This window comes from Bos indicus, chromosome 20 (genome assembly GCF_029378745.1).
Source record: "Bos indicus isolate NIAB-ARS_2022 breed Sahiwal x Tharparkar chromosome 20, NIAB-ARS_B.indTharparkar_mat_pri_1.0, whole genome shotgun sequence".
Taxonomy (NCBI): domain Eukaryota; kingdom Metazoa; phylum Chordata; class Mammalia; order Artiodactyla; family Bovidae; genus Bos; species Bos indicus.
This window is the reverse complement of record NC_091779.1, coordinates 10760315-10778906: the sequence shown is the minus strand read 5'-3', so window position 1 is coordinate 10778906 and position 18592 is coordinate 10760315. Positions and strand designations below refer to the sequence as shown.

General features: G+C 41.8%; 1 long non-coding RNA gene across 3 annotated transcripts in view; it reads right to left on the bottom strand.

Moving 5' to 3' along the window:
• The window catches only part of LOC139177991 (uncharacterized), a 214713-nt gene that overhangs the window by 63046 nt on the left and 133075 nt on the right, over window positions 1–18592 (bottom strand). For all 3 annotated transcript variants that reach the window (XR_011562408.1, XR_011562410.1, XR_011562409.1), the window contains one exon: window positions 11707–11837. This is a non-coding gene — a long non-coding RNA (uncharacterized lncRNA). The remainder of the gene's footprint in view (window positions 1–11706; window positions 11838–18592) is intronic.

Sequence of the window (18592 nt, the reverse complement as noted above, 5' to 3'; positions counted from 1 at the left end):
TATTCCCACGAGCTTGGAGGCTTCTTGAAAACAGAACCAGGTCCGCCATCTTTGTATCCAACACAGAGATAGCACTGAATTCAATGTTTAATGAATAAATAATTCAAAGTGGAAGCAATGGCGGTATTAGCTCCTTCACAGAACAGCAGATGAATTCTGACAAAATTGATGGGAAACTAAGCAGGGAGTAATAGACAGGAGGAGAGGCAAGGCATTTGTAGCCAGCAATGAGCCAGAATCATTTGGCTTTCATGTTCTCTTTGGTTCTTGGTATCTATAGTCCAAATTCAGCTTACTGGAATGGAGAGGATATTAGGGGCTCTTACAGGGAAATAGATGGGGAAACAGTGGAAACAGTGTCAGACTTTATTTTGGGGGGGCTCCAAAATCACTGTAGATGGTGACTGCAGCCATGAAATTAAAAGACGCTTACTCCTTGGAAGGAAAGTTATGACCAACCTAGATAGCATATTGAAAAGCAGAGACATTACTTTGCCAACAAAGGTCCTTTAGTCAAGGCTATGGTTTTTCCAGTGGTCATGTATGGATGTGAGAGTTGGACTGTGAAGAAAGCTGAGTGCCGAAGAATTGATGCTTTTGAACTGTGGTGTTGGAGAAGACTCTTGAGAGTCCCTTGGACTGCAAAGAGATCCAACCAGTCCATTCTGAAAGAGATCAGCCCTGGGATTTCTTTGGAAGGAATGATGCCAAAGCTGCAACTCCAATACTTTGGCCACCTCATGCAAAGAGTTGACTCATTGGAAAAGACTCTGATGCTGGGAGGGATTGGGGGCAGGAGGAGAAGGGGACGACAGAGGGTGAGATGGCCGGATGGCATCACTGACTCGACAGACTTGAGTCTGAGTGAACTCCGGGAGTTGGTGATGGACAGGGAAGCCTGGCGTGCTGCGATTCATGGGGTCGCAAAGAGTCGGACACGACTGAGCGACTGATCTGATCTGATCTGAACCAGAAACCCTCCCAAGGATGACTTCAATAAAGAAGTACTGGGCTGCAATATCCCTGGCTGGGCTATTAGATAAATGAGATGGTGAGTCTGAAGAAGCATTCCCCTCTCTCTCTGTTCTCCCGGAAACTCTGCCAAGGACCAGAAGAGCACCACATGTGAGTAACATGTTATTCAACTTTTCTGCATGGTGCTGACCAACAAAGGCGTTAATGAGGCAGATGGGCAACGGGGTTATATGAGCTGAGAGTGTTTTGGCCAAAGCGGAAGATGGTCCCAGGTAACAGATAGAAGGGACAAGGGACTTGGGTTATTCTGGAGCTCCCTGCAAAGGAAATGGAAGTGCAGACTCCCATCTTTCTTTGCCTCTCATCTCATACCCATCCTCATTCCATATTTCCACTTTCATGAGAAATGGAACTAGCCCAAACCAGCATTAAAAGTGGCATCTCAGGCATATCTTGAGAAAGTAACTTATTTTCAGAATCCCCAGTGCAAACATAATACACTGGATAATGAAGCAAAATTATCTAAGGTCATTGTAAACAGGATTCAATCACATTTAGCTTCAATCAAAATGGATTTTAGCTCTGTCTGTATTTTCAAATCTTACTGCCTCACATCAGAACCAGAGCCCTGTCATTTGGGGAGAAAAAAAAATATTCTATTTATTCAGGAAATGCCAAGGGGCCACAAATTTTAATCTGCTCCAGTTGGAGGGGAGGCAAGGGGCTCATTTAACTTCACGAAGTATACTTTCTCACCTTTCCTCCTGCTAACAAACCAAAGATCGTCCTCGACCAAGGTTTAGGTAGCTGTTTCCAATATCCAAAGAAGATTGCCCAGTCAAGCAACTGTTCCGCCCACCTGAAAGCCGGCTCAGGATTCCATTTGAATGTAGGAGTTGATCTCTAAATATAACCGTGAAAGCAGCCTCCGCCATCATCACCACACTTGTAGCTTCTCTCCTTCCAAAATAATAAAATGGGATGGATGGGTCTCCAGATTTTTTTCCCTGAAAGGGTAGCTTGGGGTAGTGAGACAGAGGAGAATAGCCCTCTACTGTTACTCCCCAACCTTCTTATTGGGGTGGGAAGAGGAGTGGACAAGAGTAGTTTTGTATCCAGGAGATGCCGCCAGGCCCCAGCCCCCCAGCCCCCAGTTCTCACTGGGCCCCTTTCAAAGCAGATAGTCCCTAAGGTGAGCCAACTGCGCATGAGTGTCAATTAACTCAGGAAAGTCCTTAGAGATGCACCTTTTCCAACTGCTCTACCCAGGGTTCCTGCTGTAAAATTCAGAATCTCAGCCTGTTCCTGTTTCATTCTTGTCTCACCAGATGATCTTACACTAACCAACCAACACCTGTTCATTATCAATTACATTCACTAACCCTGAGATTCTTGACAGAAGTGCTGTGTGTTCTTCATCCATGGACGTTCAGCATCTTCCACAGTGCCAGGCACAGTGCAGATAAAGAATAAATGCTGGATGGATGGAAGGATGGATGGAGGGAAGGATGGAGGGCTGAAGGAACAGAGAGATGAATTGCCTCAGTGCTGTACTTGGTAGATAGAAGGACCAGTGATAAAAACCGCAGCTGAGGAGCTTGACTATAGCTGTGTCATGCAAATCAGGGCATGATCATGGAACCCACAGCAAGCTCAAGGGGCTCCAGGTCAAAGCATGAGGGTACGATGTCTCCCCCCACATGGAGTCACCTGCCCAAAACGACATCCAGTGTGGGGAAGAGGTGGGGCCCTCCATAGCAGGCTGAGAAGAAAATGGTGCTGGGATAACCCATGGAACACAGAACTCACTAACACACCCAAGACAGGCTCTCGTTTTCTCTGTGTGCTGCTCACCTCTGTGAGGAGTGAGGTGGAGATGCAATCTAACCCCCGGGCTAGTGAGGGAGGTGGCAGGGCACGGCAGCCACAGCCCCGACTGCCACATTGACCTTTCACCCGAGATGGGACTGAGGGGGGCCCGGAGCCTGTTCATCTGCCCAGACAGCCAAGGGAAGCTGGGCTGTTATTCCCCTACACGAAGACTAAGAGGCCATGGGCCTTTGAATGGAAGGTAGTAGGTTTTGTGGAAATGCCATTTACTGGCCCTGCTTTCTTTCTGGCTAGACAGAGTCTTGCTACCAAGCAGAGACAAGTGAGCTACTTAGGGCATAGGCGTCCAGACAGGTTTCCTCTGACCAGGAATGGAAAGGTGCCAGCACCACGGTAATTGAGGGACAGGATGGAATGGAGCAGAAGAAACATAAGGCTGGAGTCAGATGACACTTCCCCAGGGCTAGAGTTCAGCTTCTGAGAGAACAAGGGCCACCATTTTCCCTTCGCCCACCCTGGACCACTGTCCCCAGAGAGCCCCGTCGGAGGCAGGGACGCAGATGGCCCTGCCCATCTAATTGAGAGCACTGCCCTTCTGCTGTGGGCTGGCATCCTGGCTCCCACTAGATGAAATAAACAGTTCAGAATCAGGTGGAAATAAAGAAGCTGCCTTTATGGAGGCTGAACCTGAGGCTTCCTGACAACACCAACCATTCATTTGGCTCTACTGACTTATTTCAATAAAACCCAAAGCAAGAGCTTTCGGTCCTTTCATGTTTTAGGTTTTAAATTAGCAATGAGATATGTGTATACTCAGTCATGTCCACCTCTTTTGCGACCCCATGGACTGTAGCCCACCAGGCTCCTCTGTTCATGGGATTCCCTAGGCAAGAATACCAGAGTGGATTGCCATTTCCTCCTCCAGGGGATCCTCCCAACCCAGGGATCAAACTCACATCTCTTGTTCATCTTACATTGACAGGCAGATTCTTTACTCCTGCACCACCCAGGAAGCCCCAGTGAAATACAGAAAAGAATTTCTATCACATAGAAAACTCTTTAGACTTGTGGTGATCGTTTCACAATGTATACAAATTTTTTTTGGTTTTTTAATCTTATATTTGGGCACAGTTCACTGACGGTGAATCATGATTTGGTGCACCTGACACTAATATAATGTAATAAGTCAACTTTACCTCAATTTTTTTTTAAAAAGAAGTAAACTCTCTCCCACTTACACAATAGATGGCAACTGTTTCCACAGCAGCTGAGGTAAACGAGAGCAGGGTGGTAATATTTTTTGAGTAAACCCTAAGGACCTGCTATAAGATATCTCATTCAACTTAATTTCCCTTGATCTTCCCAACAACCTCATGAGGTAAGTATTACCATCTTCAGTTTAGGAGGATGTCAGAGTTCAGAGAAGTTGACTAACACATCTACAACAAGTGCAGAACCCACGTCCTTTCTTCTCCACCTACGGTGTTTAGCCTGGGTGGCAGAGTAGAATCAACTGAGGAAGTTTTTAAAGGCCATGAGCACCCGAGTCCCATCTCCAGAGAGTCTGACCTAATTAGTCAGAAGTCTCAGGCTTTTTTGGTAAGAGGATCAGGGGACTATACTACATTGAAACAGAGGGCATGTGAATCTTAAAAAAGGTGCTTTACAGTCTTCATCTCATCTTTATGCCAACACTAAGTCACCTACCATGTGACTCCTGCCTAGCCATGCCAGCAATGCCAGTAAGTCTTAGCTAGGGTGGAAAATTTGGGTGACAACTGAACATTTTTTGTAGCTCATAAATGCTTTTGCTGCTGCTACTGCTGCTGCTGCTACTGCTAAGTCGCTTCAGTCATGTCCGACTCTGCGACCCCAGAGATGGCAGCCTACCAGGCTCCCCTGTCCCTGGGATCCTCCAGGCAAGAACACTGGAGTGGGTTGCCATTTCCTCCTCCAATGCATGAAAGTGAAAAGTGAAAGTGAAGTCGCTCAGTCGTGTCCGACTCTTAGCGACCCCATGGACTGCAGCCTACCAGGCTCCTCTGTCCATGGATTCTCCAGGCAAGAGTACTGGAGTGGGGTGCCACTGCCTTCTCCATAAATGCTTTTAGCCTACCTACAAAGTCACACTGTGTCTCCTAGGTAGCTGGGACTATTTCCCTTAAACTGGGAAACACTGAGCAAGGTGGATGGCAACACTTGCATGGAGATTTACCCATCCTTTAACTGGTGACCAGTGTGTGGTGGGACTGGTGGTAGCATTCCTCTGTGATTCCATGGGCTTCCCCGGCCACAGAGGTAGGAGGAAAGGCGGACACTGGGCTGTCTGGCAGGGAAAATTTGGAGGCATGAATAAATACCCCATGTTTATAAGTGCTCTGGGCAACTTGAGGAATAGTGGAGTGTCAGGGCCTAGTGTCACTGGTTTTCACACAAGTCCCAAGGTTAATTGCTCCTCTTAACCTCCTCCCCAGCCCACGAGTTATGCTCTCTGTCCAGCTAAGTCCCTCTGCACGAGCCCTAGTAGAGAGCAAAGTGAGGGCTTGAGCCCACCCTGTGGGGAGGCAAGGAAACATGTATCAGACGTTGCTGATCCGTCCTATCAGCAACCTTCCCCTCATAGCAGGAACTCATCTGTTGTGAATTCCCTAGGCTTTAACACAGGTCAAGGAAGCAGAGCAATAACACGAGCTCTGATTAGGGATGGGCAGTTCTTACTGGGAAGAATAAAAGGAGCTCTGGTCAGGGATGGGCTGTTCTTACTGGGAAGACACTTTTGATGAAACACCACTCATTTTCAAATAATTAGGCAATCCAGGCCCCAAGTTAACAAACGGGAAGGGTCTCCCACTCTTCTGCAGCCTTTGCTCCTTGGTACCATTTCCTCCTCGATCTTCTGTTTCGGCACAAAACCAGGAAGTTTTCATAAGCAAAGTCAATCCTTTCTTGAAATGCCACTTCCTGAACAAAGGACATAATCAGCTTCTCACAGCCGAGCACGCCTGACCTCATTGCCGGCTGCCGCTCCGTCAGGGAAGCCATTGCTGAATGTCTTTGACTTTGACAGTAGACAATTTCAGGTTTAGATTCAGATGATGTGTGCATTTGCTATTGTGTCATTTATAGAACTTAAGAATGTTAAGGTGAGAGGGCTGCTTAGAAATCTAGTCCATGTCTTCCATTTTAAGAGGAAACTAAAATCCAGAAAAACGAAGTCACCAGTCTGAGGTTAGCCCAAGCACCCAGAACTCTGCCCTCAGCCCTCCTCTGTTCCTTATCCCACATTCGGTCTTTAGAAAAGTCCACAAGTTCCATGAGTTAAGTGACAGCACATATTAATAACTCTCAGCCCAGATGTCCCCACTGGACTGTTGCTTTTCTACCCCAAACCTCTCCCCATCCTCTCCCCCTACCCCAAGCCTCCCTCCTCCCAATATACTGCACCACTCTTCAGAGTTACTTAGATCCAAAATCTTCCTATTATCCTTGCTCACGACTTTTTCACTTCAGTTCTTTAGGTTAGCTAGACAATTCTTTGTAGGTTTTAATTGATATTCCCAAAACAAAATCCAATCAAACCAGTTCATGTTTTGGAGCTGTCTATAATTTTGTAAACATTATACAGATGAGGAAATTTTAGGCCAGAGAATTAAATAACTTTCTCAAGATTACATAACCAGAAAGTGGCCAAGGAAAGAAAACTTGCGGAAAAATGGGAAGAATCCTGGGAGTGATGGGAAGAAGCCAACAGCATATCCACAAGATGGCCTGAGACAGGAGAATGAGCTGGGCTGTGAAGGGAGAATAATACAGGAGGAGATGGCAGGAGGCCTTGCATTCCTAACTGGGAGGAAGGGAGGGATGACAACATGGCTTGAAGGACAGAACCAGGCTTTACTCTTGGCCCTGAAATCTGATGCTGTCTTGAGTAAATGCCTTCCCTTTTGAGAGTTAGTGTCTTCTCCTATAAAACAGGGATAATTATATCTAAAACCTTGCAGTCTGGATAGGGATTCATGATCACTTGAAGCAAGGTCTCAATAAAAGGTATTATTTCTGGAGTAAATAATTCTATTGCTATTGCTACATGTTGTCAGGGGCAACATAGAAACATCAGAAGAGATAATTGGTCAGAATTCTGTTGTTGAAGAGGTTTCAGGCTCATGGTTCAGCTTCAATATTGCTCTAATGATGTGGACAGTTAAACACTGGGCTACTCATTTCTTAGAATTTGATGCATATGGGCTGGCTGGTAAGACAGGTCTAACTGTCAATATCAAATCATCTCATCATTTGAGTTACACAGTCTGGACAGGCAGGCAGAAGGTAGCGCCGTCTCCCACACATGGCACAGCCTAAAGCTATGTGCCCAGAGCTGGTGGTGCAGCCCCACAGTGACGCCCCGATCTAGAGGGGACACAGGTACAAAGCAACTCACCAGTAGCAGGTGGCGAAAGCGCCACGAAGTTTCTGGAATGTCTTGAAGCCCAGAATCCAGGTTTTAAATATTAATTTGACTTCAGTAAGAAAGAGCTAGTTTTTACCCATTAGCTGAAAAGCACCTCAGCTTCCACTTGTTATTTTTAAGCAAAAATGTTTTTTTAAAGGGACCAGTTCTGCTCCCCACGAGGGAGACAACTGGTATAAGCAAACCCCAGCAGTCTTGGTGTCTTTGCCGAGCGGGAGCAGAAAGGCAGTCAGCTAGCATTCCACATGTGCCTTCCTCAGGCTGCCAAGCCTAAAGCCTGCCCAGGGATGTGATCAGTCCCAACTCAAGACCAAACTCCCTCCACGATGCAAGATGGAAAAGGACCATTAGCCAAACCACTGGGCACAGTTTCAAGAAACAGCCATCTATTTCTGATTCTTTTCCACACAGGAAACAAACAAAATATAGAGCTACCAGCGCCCAGGCTACCAAAAACCTATGTTCTATTGCTGCCTGATGCCATCCCACCCTGCACACACCATGCCAAGAAAGGCACAACTAAACAGTTTGGTGCCCCAATTCCAGACCCTTTCTCCCTCAATTTTAGAGCAGAATCCATCAGAGTGAGAATAATTTCCTTTTAAAGTAAATGTTAGTTTCATTCTAATCAAGGCTTGGGAAAGAATCAGAAGAAAATTCTTCTCGGAAAAGAAGTCTGAAGGAAGAAGTTGGCAGAATTCCAACAAACATAGGTGTTAAAAAAAAAAAAATCTAACAACATGAATCTGTTCCCTAGCTAGAAAGAAAATATATTGTATATTTAAGGCAGAGAAACAACATTGCATAACTTGAAGGGGGGGCGGCATTTGCTTTATAATCTATGTGAATAGTGCCCCCTGGAGTTGTGCAGTATACAACCTGTGAAACCAAATTTAAACAATCCCAATTCAGGATATCTATGTCAGAAAAAATGCCTATAATAATTTCCACACAGGTGTAGCAGCTTCAGGTTATTAAAAAGTGAAGTTGCTATATTCTGTAGAAAACTCTTAAGGCACACAGTAAAACCCAAACTTCCCACAGAATCACACTCTAAATTACAACCAAGGGGACCTGGTTAAAATCATCTAGTTTAGTCCCTCACTGCGCAGATAAGGCTACTGAAGGTCAGAGATATAATGTCTTGCCCAAGGTCAACAAGCCTATCTAAAAAGTGAAACACTTTCCCTACTTTCCATAGACAGCCGAAAGAGGCTGCTTTGCTGTGAATGGTATTCAGTTCACCCAGACTCCAAATGGAGTCTTATTCATCATTTCAGATTTTTTGAGCACCTTCTCAATGCTAAGCCTTGGAAATGGGGCAATATAAGTAGGGCAGCTTTGCTTCAATTACACACAACATTTAGTCTAGAAATTGAGAACTTTACTAGAAACATTTCCAGGCACAAAGGTAGCATACTCTCTTTTGAGCCGTGACTGGTTATGGTCTACTGAACAAACTCTTATTTTGGCAATTTTTAAAAATGTGTTATGTCCCCGTTGGAGTTGACTGACTTCTTTGAAGCCATTTTGATCTATTGGTTAAATATTTATTTGTTAATATATTTACAAGCCATATTATTTATGCAATAGATTTAGAGCCATTATGACTTACTGGATAAGTATTACCTATTTAAAATCAGGCTATCCAAAGATGAAAACCAAAGGCCATTTTCAGGGAGAATGGGAAACTTACAAGTTACTGAGGTTGGCCTTTAATTTAAATTTTATTTTTAACACTGTCATTCTACTCTTTATAATAGGAGTTTTATGTGTATTTGAATGTGTGTGGTGAGAGTGAGGTGGGAGGAGAGAGAAGCCCTTTTACCAAAAACCAATGCAATTAAAGTGCTTTATGGACAAGCTCTCTGCCAAATTTCTTATTTAAATCAAAGACACCTTTGAGTTAGTTACACAAGAGCAGGGCAGAAAGCACCTGCAGTCACGTCTGTTTCTCATTTTGTACTCGTGTAACTCAGATGCCCTGTGGCTTCAGTGAAATCTGCTCCTGCGTTGAAATCGTGTACACCACGTGGCAGCCCAGTTTGAATTTGGAAACAGGAGCTCAGGAGGTGCCACTCAAACATGTGGCTCTGGTTTTCCCTGAGTGTAACATGAACAAGGGAGTCATGTTATGGGCGCCAGTGTCTCCAGCTTCACTGTAAGTAAGAGATACGGCAGCCCCGTGTTTCCATTTAATGGTGTTCCCCATGACCCCCTCCCCATTTCAGTTCCTGCTTCAGTGTTCACGAGGGAAGGTCATAGCATGGAACAACGTGTACTGTAAATGTCCACGTTGACAGTCTGTGTTCTGTGCATGAATTTACAACCAGGTCCTGACACAGAGAAAGGAAGCCAATCAGAATTCATGATCCAACGTTCCCAGGTAGACAGCTATGGGTCCCTCCTCTGGATAGATTCTGTTTGTGGCTGACATAAACATATAAAGGATTCCACTGGTCTGGAGAAATTGCAGTGACATAAAATTAATACCCAGTAAAAAACAGTACTCTTGGGTTTAGACCCCAATTTCTTTTCATTTTATCCCAAAGAAGCCTCTTTTATATATTAGCACTAACCGTGAATTCTGGATATTTTTTCTCTCTAATCACATTTTAGAATACCAGCTCCTTGTTTGTCTCTTCACTTGTCCCATTGACTCAACAAACATTAATGAGTATCTAAACATCTGAGCTCTGCAGCATCAAAGATTCCATAATTATGAACAGCAAAGACTTTGCTTTCATGGAGTTTCCTTTCTAGCCAGGGAAGGGGAGGAACTGGCTTCAAACTAGCTTAGTGAAGGCGCGTTCCAGTTAAAGTCAGGTCTCCATGTGGCATTCCAGATTTACACACGATAAATTGGGATGTGATAATTTGCTTCAAAAAAAGATTCAATATTTTACTAAAAAAAAAAAAAATTACAGAAGGATTCCCTTTCAATCTAAAATTCCCAACCACTCTTCTGCCTGGCCAAGTCATTTTATTTATTTGGAATTTTTGAGGATTCCATCAATTGTTAAAGTACTCCTGTACTGTTCTGGAGTACATCCCCTAATCACCAGCATTTGTAGACATTCATTTTTAATGCATAAAAGAAGTGCCAGAAGAAAGTATTACTTATTCCAGAATTAAAAAACATAGCCCACTCTGAAGAGACTGCTCAGCAGAGACTACAGGCAGGCCTAGAAAGAAAGAGTCGTAGGGACTCAGTACTGTGGCTTCCCTGGAGCTTCTCCGTACCCTCTTTACCTAAGCCGAGGACAAGGAAAGTCTGGCATTGAGGGGGATTTTCTTTTCAGTTTCTCTGGAATTTTCCCATTGACATGAGTCAAATTTTGGAAAAGGGAAAAAAACAAAAACAAAAAACACGAATGCAGCTTTTTAAATGAACCTGGTGAGGTAAAGACATCATTTTCTCTCCCAACACTTTCAAATACGTGGATACTTAATTGTCTGTCACCAGAATCTCTCTAAATGAGCACCGCAATTTGGCCCATTAGCAATTAATGAGAACAGTTTCTTCACTGAGCTTTGTCTGAGAAATAGAGAGCTGCCACATCAAATGCACAGACTTAGAAGAAATGAGAAAGACGCTGAAAAGAGCATTTCTAACGTTACAACTGGCCTCCTGTTATTTTCCCCACCCTGATGTTTCTCCTCAGGACTGTTGTACTGCCAGGAAGCCTCCTGGTCCAGCTGCCTAGTGGTCAGTTGGCACAAAAAGTTTTTTTTTTAAGCACCAGCCCTACCCTGCTCTGTTTAGGAGAGGTAATGCCATATCATGCACGTCAGCCCCACAGATTGGAAGGCTATCCTATTTATATAAGGGAAGCAAGAGTGAAACCAATGCTGGGTGTTTCCACAAGCCTTTCATCTGCCCAACAAGGATTCGTAGGGAAAGGTTTCATAGGAATTAGGTAATTTTAGGAAATACCGGTACAAAAGGATATTCAGAAGTCCAATGAGCCATTCTTCCATTGAAGTGCTTTGCTTTGGATTAAAGATTCATGCTCAGTACAGTCAGCATCTCTTACATTAGCCAGGGAGAGATCTTCTTAAGGAAGAAAGAAATGTACAAATACAATGGGACCAAAATGGGAAGAAACTGAGTGGATTTTTTTTCCGTCCCAGGGTTAGATCAATCCAAACAGGCAACAGATGAAGCCAAGTCTCCATACACATGTCACAACCCTAGATCCTCAAGGTCTCTCCTGGCCTTAAGTGTGTGGGTTCCTATTGTGCTGACACATTGGAAAACTGCACTTGACCTTCAGAGGAGGACCAGGTTTTTTTTTTTCCTGCCACTTAGACACAGCACTCAGAATTCATCTTTGGCTGTGACTCATACTAAATAGCAACCATGCAACTACCTTGGCAGGACGTGAGGGCACAGAATCAGTGTTTGGGTCAAGTAGAAGAACTCAATTTACCTTTATCCATAACAGGCCACTGCACCTGATGGGAACGCTGAGCAGAGACGTGCCTGGGGGTTCCACATTTATCCGTCTCTCATTACAAGTTATTAGTCCATGTCTTTGATTCATGCTGCCATCTTCCTCAACTGAAAGATAAAAAAAAAAAAACAAAAAACGGAAGACTATTTTTATGGGGAAAAAAAAGTTTCCTGAGGCATACTCAGGTTACTGACAACTCCTAGCATGAAAGTCAAACCTTGAACTATTTAGTACTCTGAATACAGTCTACAGGGACACAGAGGAAAATCTTTGCAAAATCACTCACAAAGATCATAGAAGACTTAAAGTCCATATATCAAAATGCCATCCATTCTCTGGAATTAGCCACACTGTAAAAAGTTAAACTGATGTTACGATGTGATGTAACATGTAACATTTTATGATGGCACCATGGCCATTTAGAGCTGCCTGCCAAGTGCTGGGCATGACCCCCAGCACTATGGAACAAAATCCTGTATTTCAAGTGGCCACACAGGTCTCAGGGTAAGATAGACTTCAAAATAGGCACTTAAAAAGGGGAAGATTCACCTACATGTGCTCAGTCATGTCTGATTCTTTTGCAACCCCATGGATGGTAGCCTGCCAGTCTTCTCTATCCATGGAATTTTCCAGGCAAGAATTCTATAGTGGGTTGCCATTTCCTGTTCCAAAGGATCTTCCCAGCCCAGGGATTGGACCTGCGTCTCCTGTATTGGCAGGCAGATTCTTTACCACTACTGCCACCTGGGAAGCTTGACTTCAACTTGATATTGTAATTCCTGATGAGTTCAATCAAATGAATGATATGAGGAATACAGAAAGACCAACTCCATTCATGATAAGAATCATTAGGAATTCATAACAAGAAGAAGTACAAAAAGATAAGAAGATTGGCATAGTGATGTATGCTTCACAAAGGTGGCTTTTTCATTTCGTTTTCATTTTTTTCTGTACAGTATAAGTAGACAGTTTAGAAAACTTTCCTGAGACTTCCCTGGAAATCCATCTTTAAGACCTTGGGCTTACTACCTCCCTTCACTGTTTCATGTTCCTCTTCTGTGCCAGTGTCGTCTCTCATTGCCTAAATCAAGACATCAGCAGCAATCAGCTCACTCTGAAATTCAAAGGTTACTGAAGAATTAGGGATGAGTTTGCCCTATATATATTTTGCCCTATATACTAAAGGTGGGACAGAGCTCTTTTACTTTATGAACTGTCCCAGTGTTCATATAACTAAAAATATACCACAAAATCTATAGAACATACTCCAAACATTATTAGAAGGGCCAGAATATACTGCTCTGAGATTCTTGATAGTGAACCAATTAGACTGTTGAATTGATTCTGATTACCAGAATGTTTGAACGTCTATCAACTCTTCTACCCATATTTAAAAATAACCTCAGATATGCAGATGACACCACCCTTATGGCAGAAAGTGAAGAAGAACTAAAGAGCCTCTTGATGAAAGTGAAAGAGGAGAGTGAAAAATTTGGCTTAAAGCTCAACATTCAGAAAATGAAGATCATGGCATCTGGTCCCATCACTTCATGGGAAATAGATGGGGAAACAGTGGAAACAGTGTCAGACTTTATTTTGGGGGCTCCAAAATCACTGCAGATGGTGGTTGCAGCCATGAAGTTAAAAGATGCTTACTCCTTGGAAGGAAAGTTATGACCAACCTAAACAGCATATTAAGAAGCATGGCTGATTCATATGAATGTAAGGCAAAAACCACTACAATATTGTAAATTATTATTAAATTACAATTAAAATAAATTAAAATAAATAAGTTAAAAAAAAATAAAAAGCAGAGACATTACTTTGTCAACAAAGGTCCATCTAGTCAAGTCTATGGTTTTTCCAGTAGTCATATACGGATGTGAGAGTTGGACTATAAAGAAAGCTGAGTGCTGAAGAATTGATGCTTTTGAACTGTGGTGTTGGAGAAGACTCCTGAGAGTCCCTTGGACTGCAAGGAGATCCAACCAGCCCATCCTAAAGGAAATCAGTCCTGCTTGTTCATTGGAAGGACTGATGTTGAAGCTGAAACTCCAATCCTTTGGCCACCTGATGCGAAGAGCTGACTCATTTGAAAAGACCCTGATGTTGGGAAAGACTGAAGGCAGGAGGAGAAGGGGACGATAGAGGATGAGATGGTTAGAAGACATTACCGACTCAATGGACATGAGTTGGGTAAACTCCAGGAGTTGGTGATGGACAGGGAGGCCTGGCGTGCTGCAGTTCATGGGGCTGCAAAGAGTCGGACACGACTGAGCAACTGAACTGAACTGAGCCCATATTTATACTAATCCATATCTGAGATATTTCCTAGCTCTAAAATTCCATAATTCTCTAATTCTGGGCATCATTTTTCCCTTCCTGTACCCTTCTAAGATGCTCTTATTATTGTGTGTGGGGGGTGAGGTGTTCATTTATCATCCCCATCTCTAATTCCTTCTCTAAAGAGAACCAACACATTCTTATTTATGGAAACTCCATTTCCTAGTGTACATTATTTTCAAGGATAGTGAAATGATTACCACCAGTGCATCTGACCATCTCAGTGAAGAATTACTACTTCAAAGGTAGGTCAACCAGAAGGGGACTCCTGGCCAAATCTAAAGGCAGAGCTAAGGAAACAGTTAACTGCCCTCTCTACAAAAGTTTTGATATTATTTAAGGACTATTAGCACCTACTTTACAATTTTATTGGTGTTAATGTCAATAATTTTAGACCTACTTTACACCTTTGCTAGTCTTGCTTAAAAAATGCCGGCAGATTATAAAGATAAGCACTAATTCTTGCCTTATAAGCTTGCTCTTTTTGTCCTAGAATGCTGAGTGTGATGTGATTTTTCATAATTCTGAAAAAGTCATCCCTGCTGAAAGTCCACACACAGAGCTAAAAGGCTCAAAGAGTCTTAGACTCAAATTACCCAAATCACAATCAGATTTGATACTCTAAGCAGAGCAAACAATAGGTGGACAGACCGACCATTGTTTATAGATGTCTCTTCTCATCATACTTCATTAACACTAGGAGAGTTTTCATTTCTTTATCTCAGTTGTGAAAACACCTGGAGAATTTAATTCATACATTGAATCATGCTGAGTAACGCAGGTCTCAAGGGTAATGTGTGTTAGTTTACATTTGTTGGTTTCTGTAAGGAAAACGGCCACTTTAATAAACTGAGAGCAGTTTGAATGGCACAGTGCTTACACTGGTGGGATTTGGTGTGGGGTTTCCAACCCTGGGTCCTGGGTCTGCCTCCTCACCAGTGACCTACGTAATCTTGCTAAGGAAGATCCCCAATATGATTACCTTATATAGCGTTCACACATGTGGTCAATGGCAATGAACATTATCAACTGTTGTTTCTTTCTTGTTTCTTGCACAACTATAGTGATTTATCTTATATGGTAATCATTATTTGTATCAGGTCCTGTGCTTGGCATTGAGATGAATAAAGCTCAGCTCTTGCTTTCAAAAAGCTCAAAATTCCCTGCACATAACTAACTAGAAGGTAGTGAATGAGAATAAGGAAGAAGAGAGAGGAGAGCAATGCCTGATGTAGGCTGAAAATATAATTAACCAGACTTAAGATTTCCATTGCTCCATAATGCAAATGCCACCCACCAGAGTCTGTCAATTTCCAGTTACACCCTTATTTAGACAGAAGAAAGAAGACATAGTTGAATAGGGAGAAAATACTGATAGTTCTCATTGACTTATAAATATGAAAATGTCAAGCAATGAAAAGTATATACATTTATATACAGATTATGAAGTAAATATTTCCCCTAAAATACACAAGTTAATAGGCTGAAATCCACAGAGAGGAAACAGCTTCTATACCCAGAGTTTTATAGTTTGCAGCCCACCACTCCTCTCAAATTTCTTTAAAGCTTAAATACTGTCATCCTTCAGTTTCACCAATGTCTAGGATGCAGCTAAGATAGCTCAACAATAATAATGCATTCAAAGCCATGAAGTTCAACATGATAGACATTTATGGCATGCATACTTTGTGCCAATATCCTCACTTTAATAGTTTCTATTTCAAATAGCATTATGAATTAGGATTTTATTAGTTTATACAAAGTTTCAAGGATTTCCCCCCACCCCTTTTACTGGAAAAACACATAAGACCATTTTTTAAGTCTTCCATTTTTATACTAAATTTTAAAAATATTTAAAATAAAGGAGCAATATTACTAGTCATAGCAAGATCATCAATATTTAATTATTCTGAAACCAGAAAGCTTAAAGTTAAGGAAAATGAATTCAATAAATTCTCAAGTGAAAATTACATATCCCCAGTGAACACTATTATTTAGGATTTTTCTATCTCACTAGACACGTCAACATATTCTGATTAAACACCTACTATGTTTAAGGCACATAGTTACTGGAAGAAGAAAGAAATCATTTCTACACTTAGAGAATAACATTCTAACAACCAGTTTAACTGACTGAAACTTCCAAGCACAGTATTATTTTAACTTTTGAAATAAGTGAGTCTGAATATCACCCTAAGAATGAAACAAACAAACAAACAAAAACTGATTTAGCTGTTTTTCAATGGAGCAGAGACTTGTTTTATCATCTACTAGATAATAAGTCAAAATATAAACTCAGGAAATATTGATATATTTCCTACCTGATAGGTGAGCTTGAATTTGGACAGATGCATTCAAAATGAAAATTCTATTTCAGTTACACAAACCTTCAGCTAATGAACATCCTTGATTAAACTTTCATTTTCATAAAAAAAACACCTATAACAATAAAATGAATCAAAAAGAAAAACAATAGTAGAAAAAGTAGTGATTGAGTTCAAGTTATTCAAAAGAAAGATTCAGTCACTGATGAGCAAATTAATCAACATCAAATTTAAACTACAGAAATTAAATGACATGAAATGGTATGTCACTTTACTTTTCTATAATCTTCAGTTTTGAAGAGAATGATACCTGTTCAAAGAAACTCTCAAGTAAGTAATATCAGAAATACAGCAAAAGAGACACTGATGTATAGAACAGTCTTTTGGACTCTGTGGGAGAGGGAAAGGGTGGGATGATTTGGGAGAATGGCATTGAAATAGGTATAATATCATATATGAAACAAGTCGCCAGTCCAGGTTCAATGCACGATACTGGATGCTTGGGGCTGGTGCACTGGGATGACCCAGAGGGACGGTATGGGGAGGGAGGAGGGAGGAGGGTTCAGGATGGGGAACACATGTATACCTATGGCAGATTCTTTTGATATATGGCAAAACCAATACAATATTGTAAAGTTAAATAAAATAAAATAAAAAAAGAAATACAAAGAAAGAGGGGGAAAGGAAAAAAGTAACAGCCACTTCAAAATGATTCCAAACAGTGCACAACCTGTTTATTATAAGAAATATTTTGATACAGTGGTGATTTTCAATGAAATTGGAGTTTTTTCCAATTTAGATTGATATTGCCCAGTGTTTACATACATCTGATATTTGCTCAATATTATTAGGCTATGTTAGGAACTCTATAAATAAATATCTAACATTTTAGTAGGCTTAAAATCAGCTGTGTAATATGCTCCAAACTACGTTTGAAAAGCATGTCAAATGAAAATATATCTCTGTGAAAAATGCTTCAGACAGCTAAACTAATAGAATATTAAATACACACACACACACAAATCCAACAGGTTTTTCATTATGTTTCTGCTTTTAAGTTACTTAACTAGGATTATGTGCACCGTTCCCGTGTTTGGAATCCATTAAGATCTTTCAGATCCCATCAGAGCTAAGTCTACAAGACTGTCCCAGTTCTTTCATTAGACTGACAAATTCTTCTTGTCAAATATGACTTGAAATAAATGAGCCATTATAGTAACCTTGGAATTAACTTTGTTATTAAAAGATAATGGTTCTTGTTGTCACTAATCTTGCTCTGTTTTAACATGATGGTATCAGAAGAAGCTTTTAACTATTTAGACTTCTAAGGAAAGTCCATAAAAGGTGAATGTTTAGCTTGAACGCCGGACTCAGATCCAAACTGACATATATTTTTATGGTTTACAAATAAAACCCTCTCAGTGTTTCATTCACCTAAGGAGAACTGGTGTACAGCAACCAAGTTAAAGAATAACTGACCCGTGTGGCAGCTCAGCACTGGAAGAGCGCTAACTTTTCAAGTTCTGGTTCTGCTAGTATGTGGCTATAATCAAAGGCTCAAAAGTAACTTAAAATGGCCGAATAAGGTCTTAACACACTGAGTCTCCCACAGATAGCAACTATAAACTCTAATTCAAAACAAAACAAAACAATCCCAGCTACCTGAAGACACTGGAGAGCAGCCAAGTGCAGGCAGAATCTGGAAGGAAGTTAACACTTGAAGAAACAATGCTGGGTGAATTCCCTGTTTTCATGGCTTCTAGGAGGAGGGCAGGATCTCGAGAAGTAAAGAGCTAGAAATGGGGCGCTCTAAATTCTGGGTGTAACCCTCCCCACATCTCTGGCAACTAAACCACAAGTGTGTGGGCAGACTCCAAGCAGCTCAGCCAAGGATAAAACAACTAAGCTGAAATTGAAATGGCCATCCAAATGATAGCAGTTGCAGCTCTAGGACAGTTAATGGCCTACTATAACAAAGGATATCAACTCTATTCAAGGAAATATACAATACTCAGAGTATCCACAACAAATCATTCATAATCTTCAGAGTATAATCCAACAGTGAACCCAGTGAAGTTGCTCCGTCATGTCTGACTCTTTGCGACCCCATGGACTGTAGCCTACCAGGCTCCTCCATCCATGGAATTTTCCAGGCAAGAGTACTGGAGTGGGTTGCCATTTCCTTCTCCAGGGGA